Source organism: Bufo bufo, chromosome 1, assembly GCF_905171765.1.
Source record: "Bufo bufo chromosome 1, aBufBuf1.1, whole genome shotgun sequence".
Classification (NCBI taxonomy): Eukaryota; Metazoa; Chordata; class Amphibia; order Anura; family Bufonidae; genus Bufo; species Bufo bufo.
This window is the reverse complement of record NC_053389.1, coordinates 319,608,858-319,614,905: the sequence shown is the minus strand read 5'-3', so window position 1 is coordinate 319,614,905 and position 6,048 is coordinate 319,608,858. Positions and strand designations below refer to the sequence as shown.

At 42.9% G+C, this 6,048-nt stretch overlaps 1 protein-coding gene across 4 annotated transcripts in view; it reads left to right on the top strand.

Annotated features, from left to right (window-relative positions):
- Positions 1-1,315: 1,315 nt before the first annotated feature.
- TMCO6 (transmembrane and coiled-coil domains 6) overlaps positions 1,316-6,048 on the top strand; it is a 64,027-nt gene continuing 59,294 nt past the window's right edge. For 3 of the 4 annotated variants that reach the window (XM_040441830.1, XM_040441833.1, XM_040441813.1), the window contains exon 1: positions 1,316-1,448. The gene's annotated coding sequence lies outside the window, so the exon portion shown is untranslated. The remainder of the gene's footprint in view (positions 1,449-6,048) is intronic. The other variant, XM_040441821.1, reaches the window with a different exon arrangement.

The following is a 6,048-nucleotide window of genomic DNA, read 5'->3' as shown; positions in this document are numbered from 1 at the left end:
GGCCCAAATGGTTCCTATGAGTGGAAATCGATGGAGCCATTCTTTGTCTGCAATAGCCTGGGTCTCTCTAAAATATGTAAAATCTGAGCCCTCTGTGGGAATTAATGGGGTATTGACAAAACTTACAGAACCCATGCTATTACAGCTGTAGTTAATATGGAACAAATCTGCAATACATTACAATGGTCATTCATTGCAATGTAAGGCAGAAGTAATCTGAAGATCCCATGTTCAGCTCCCCTTCAGAGTAGAAAAAAGTGAAAGTAAATAATAAAAAAATAAGCATCATAGGCATTACCGCTTTGCAAAATGCACAAACTATTACAATACAAATGTATTTCTCCTGTTCGGGGAATGAACCTATAATTTAAAAAAAACTATGAAAATTGCCAATTTGTCATTTTTTCGTCGCTTCGCCTCACCCAATATCCTATAGATAGGTCATCAGTACCTGATCGGTGGCGGTCAGGTGTTCGAGAAGGCAGCGGTGCCCACGGTAGCACTTCTTGCAGCTTTCCCTAGGCCATGTGACGACCTATGGAAGTGAATGGGGCTGAGCTGTGATACCAAGCACAGTCATTCTACAATGTACAGCGTTGTGCTTGGTGAGCACGGAGAAGGCTGCGGCGCTCAGAGGAGTGCCGGTGCCTTCTGAAATAGCTGATCTTGGGGGTTCCGGATGTCGGACCCCCAACAATTGGATACTGATGAGCTATCTAGAGAATAGGTCATCAGTATTTAAAATTCGGAAAACTCTTTTTACGCAGGCTGATTCAGTGACATTGTTGCGCCTCCTGCACTTAACCGCTTTTCAGACTGACTGGAGCAGATCTGTATTTAGACATGTGCAGCTGTCAGTTCAGCAGGTAGGCGCAGCAGGCACGATGACATCATTGCATTCCTCCTTCGTGCGCTAAACCATTGGTTGCATTGGAGCAGAAGTGGACGGCACATAAGAGGGCACTATATCTGTGGGGGTATAATGAAAAATGCATAAAAATACTGTATAAAATGGATTTTATTTTAAAAATGACAGGAAAGTAACATTTTCTGAGATAGCCACATAGCTTGTTATTAGCTAAACACTATACCTATAGTCATAGCAGTATGCAACCTAGATACCAGGACTACTACAAGCAAACACCACTGTTTTCCAGTAACTAAAATGGCAGCTCTTATGATGATGTTATTTATAAGGGACACCCTCCATCCTTCTGGCAACTAGAGAACGCCCTGTGAGGCGATATACTGTCTCTTCCTGTAGGTGGCACTAGTTAACACTTAATGAGGTTCTCCAATGTGAAGCTGGTCTTCAGCAAAATGGCCGCGTGCATTGAATCCTGCGTACTGCTCTGGAGACAGATTTTCATTGTAAAGTAAATGAGGCTCTTGTGAATGGTGTCTCCGTGCCTCTCTTAGAAGAAATGAGTGGGACGTATAGAAGGAAGGTCTGTACCATGCATGCACTCGTATTAGATATTGTTTGTATGGTAACTTGAAGCTGAATGTTTTCTTCGCTGACAGTATGCTCTTTCCCCCCTTGTACTGTAGCAGCCAATAATATTTGCAATGTGTAGCACTAGTGTTATGTAGTGTGTATCAGTGTATACATCACTTATATTAACAGTGTGCAGGAGAAAAAGTCGAGACAGCTACTATTTTTTTTAGGCTAGTTATTGTATACTGTTAGTATATGTTCACACTGCACAATACTCTTTGGGGTAGAATGAGCAAAACTGGCTTAGTAGTCCCTAGCAACCAATCATATTCTGCCTGTCATTTTTCAGAGCACCATTGGAAAATGAAAGGTGGAATCTGATTGGTTGATGTGGGCAACTAAGCCAGTTTTCCTTTACACCACTTTGATAAATCTCTTCGCTGGCAGAGCTTTGGGTTTCTGCCATGGTTACTGCTGCGGGTCCACATGTAAATGAACCCCTGTTCAACTGGGCTAATCAGTGTGTGGCCTCCATCACGGTCACACTTATTTTGTAACAGTTTCCACCCTGGAATCAGCACAAAAAACACTCTGTGTGGACATACCCTTAAAGGGGTTGTGTCACTTCAGCAAGTGGCATTTTTCATGTAGAGAAAGTTAATACAAGGCACTTACTACCAGACATCCCAACCTGCAAAAACTCATTTCAGGGAGGTGCACTTCTCATTTCAGGGAGGTTTTCTTTTTTTTTTTTAACAAACTTTTTATTACATTTTCCAGACATATGCAGTATCTGCACACTTTGCTCTATGGTGTGGAGGACCGGGCTCATTACCCTGCCCCAAATTATCATATTTATGTATATGATTAAAGGGATTCTGTCACCACCTATAAGCCCTGTGAGCTAAACAGATGCTCATGTCCAGGGTGTCATTCTGATTTCTAAGGCGGCCTTATAAAAGCTATTTGTGGCTTTATTCTGCGGAAAAACAGGTTTTACTAACCTGTCAATCATTGAATTAAGGTGCCCAAGCAGGGGAGGTCTGTGGATGCATGGTGCCCGGCCGCACGCATCGCCGTTCGTGCCCAGCGCCACCTTCTACTCCTCAGTGCCGCCTCTCCCTCCCTCCCCCTCCTCCCGCTTTGAGATCCCGCGCGTGCGCACAGGCTCAGCATGATGCGCCGTTGCGGACTGCTGGTATCGGCTTCTTCTTGCACTGTGCGCACGCGCCGAGAAGGGGACACTGCTACAGGTTGCCGGAAAGGTTTACTGCGAGTAAACTAGAGATGGGAAGTTTGGATCTTTCACATGAATCGGTCCATTTGAATCAGTTCATTCAAATGAACCGATTCATGAATCGAATCTTCGGTTCATTCGCTGAGCTGACAAGAAGCAAGTGAACCGAAGCTTAGGTTGCGCAATGCGCATGCGCGGATGCTTCGATTCACTTGCTGACTCGCTGAGTCGGCTCTTGGTCTGAGTCAGAAAGTTTATTGTTTAAAACCCTGTGTGTAATTTTCTACCCCACTGTAGGAAAAAAATCAAGCATCCAGGGGGTGTGAATTTAACACTGGGGTAAATAATATAATTAAAATGGAGGGTTAAATGTGTAAATGTACTTAAAAAAAATACATCTCTCTCAATAGTTATATAGCTACTGAATGAGACAGAAGAAGGGATGCCTTTAACATATAGATCTCCCTGAGAAGCCAATTTGACCCTAAAGGGTTAATTCAACCTGTAATCTAAACTCTGTCCTGTCACTTCTCTTATCTCTCTGCTCTGCTATCAGTAAACCTTTCTATTGTCTCACATGCGGTGTCAGGGAGCCGCTAGATAGCGGGAGACTCCCTGAACCTCCGGGAGACTTGAGATCCCTGTACTACAATGTATTGTGATTGTACATATTGCCTCGTTTGCTGGCTTGATTAATTTTCCATCACATTATACACGGCTCGTTTCCATAGTTACAACTAGGGATGAGTGAATCGACTTCAGATGAAATATCTTAAGTCGATTCGCATAATACTTGGTTTGAATACTTTACGGAGCTCCGTACAGTATTAGAAGGTATTGGCTCCTATGAGCCGAAGTTATTACTTCGCATAATAACTTCATAAATCAATTTCTACTGTAAAAAGCCATTTTCCAAACTCAATTTCTATTGTTAAAAAACATATCCCGATCTCGGGTTCAGTTCCAAGTGGTACCTTCCAAGTGGTACCTTGGAACCGAACCCGAGATCGGGAAATGTTTTTTAACAATAGAAATTGATTTATGAAGTTATTATGTGAAGTCTCGCGAGACCTCGCAAAGTAATAACTTCGGCTTATAGGAGCCAATACCTTCTAATACTGTACGGAGCACTCGCTCCGTACAGTATTCAAACTAAGTATTAGGCCTCTTTCACACGACCGTATGGCTTTTTCAGTGTTTTGCGGTCCGTTTTAAACGGATCCGTTGTTCCGTTTTTTTGTTTCCGTTGTGTTTCCGTTTCCGTTCCGTTTTTCCGTATGGCATATACAGTATACAGTAATTTCATAGAAAAAATTGGGCTGGGCATAACATTTTCAATAGATGGTTCCGCAAAAAACGGAACGGAAGACATACGGATGCATTTACGTATGCATTCCGTTTTTTTTGCGGACCCATAGACTTTAATGGAGCCACGGAACATGATTTGCGGCCAAATATAGGACATGTTCTATCTTTCAACGGAACGGAAAAACGGAAACGGAATGCATACGGAGTACATTCCGTTTTTTTTGCGGAACCATTGAAGTGAATGGTTCCGTATACGGACCGTATACGGAACGCAAGAAACAGCCCGCAAAACGGGAAAAAAAAACGGTCGTTTGAAAGAGGCCTTATTCGAATCGACTTGGGATGTTTCATCCGATGTTGATTTGCTTATGCCTAGTTACGACCACCCTGCAATCCAATAGGAAAAAGTGCTAAATCTAATCACACTCCTGCTGTCCTGGCCACCAGAGAGATTATTATAATTTTTTTTTACCCCGACATACAATCATTAGATTGCAATTTGTATAAAGTAATCACATTTTATCTATTAACATGTACATAGATTAGTATTTTCCTTTTCAGTGCTGCCACCTGCAGGCCTGAATTGGAATATACCAGTAATAAGCCTAGAAGCCTTGTACAGGCTCTGGCTTATTACTTCAATGGAACGCCTTCCCCAATCTCAGCCAGGGGGAGGTGTTCTAGCCTTCCGGGTTTTTGGCCTTTCAGATGCCATGGTCACATTTGACCATAGCCCCAGGTGTCTGCTGTGTAAAGACCCAACATCTGCCGTACATGTAAAACACATGTGAGGAAGGGGTTAATGGGGTTGTCCATGATAATTAAAAATATCGGACAAGCCTCCCAAGTGGCAAAAATAAGAAAGGATGTTATACGCGCCTCTTTTTCCAGTGCCGTTGTCTGCACAGCTGGTCCAGTCCTCTTGCCGCTATGGCCAATCACAGGCATGAAAAAGTAACACATTTTTGCACAAGAAATTTTTTGTCAGAAACTGGTGTAATTTATATCTGAAATCTACGCTAGCATATAGCTGGCTTTGATTCACGTTTATGGCGCACAGGAAGCCCAAAGATGGGGCAAATGTATTGCAATTTGGTGCAATTGACTCCACTGGATACTATTAATGCATGAAATGCCCATCTTAGGGTACCTGCCAAAGTAGTGGAATATGCCCTTTTTTGGCGTGGATTCCTGCGGACAAATAGCATAGTACAGTACCATGAAAATGTAGTTCATGTACACTTTGTGGATTTTTTCCCTGCAGAAATTGACCTGCCGTACGGATTTAGAAATCCTCAGCATATCCGTTATGTTTGTGGTTCTAGTTGTGGATCTCACACTTTTCCAATGAAGTGTGAGATCTGTGGCAAAACCGTATCAAAGCTGCACCAAAAACTGCTGTTAGAAATTGCTTTTTTGGGTGCAGAAACTCACAGAAATCCGAATGGAAATTCATGTGAATTTTCTGCATATTGACCTGCACTCGTGTGATGTGGGTGAACACACATAAGATCCACACGAATTTCTGTGCGGATGTATGCGCCTTTCAGCACCATATCCGCACAAAAATCTGCAATTTCTAAATGCTAAAAACGCAAACATAATTGGCATACTGCGGATTTGGAAATCCTCACAGCAGGTCAATTTCTGCAATGGAAAAATGTCATTAATCTCATATACTTTGCTGGCACTGTAGTACCCTGCAGTTTTTCGGTACATAAATCTGGCACGTAGTCCGCGTCCTGTGCAGGTAGTCTAAGGCGGCTTTCACACAGTCGGTGTTTGGTCAGTGATTTCCATCAGTGATTGTGAGCAAAAACCAGGTGCTGGTCAAAGACCTAGAACAGAAGCAGATGTTTCCCTTCGACCTTATCTCTGTGTGGCCTCCACTCCTGGTTTTGGCTCACAATCACTGGCCAAACAGTGAGGCCTTGTCCGTTTTTCACTGATGTGTGCTGTCCGCATTTTCTGTGGACAGCACATGCACCCATTGATTTGAATGTGTCTGTTTACACATCAGTAGTTTTTTCTACTGACCATGGGTCAGTAAAAAAAAGATCACGGA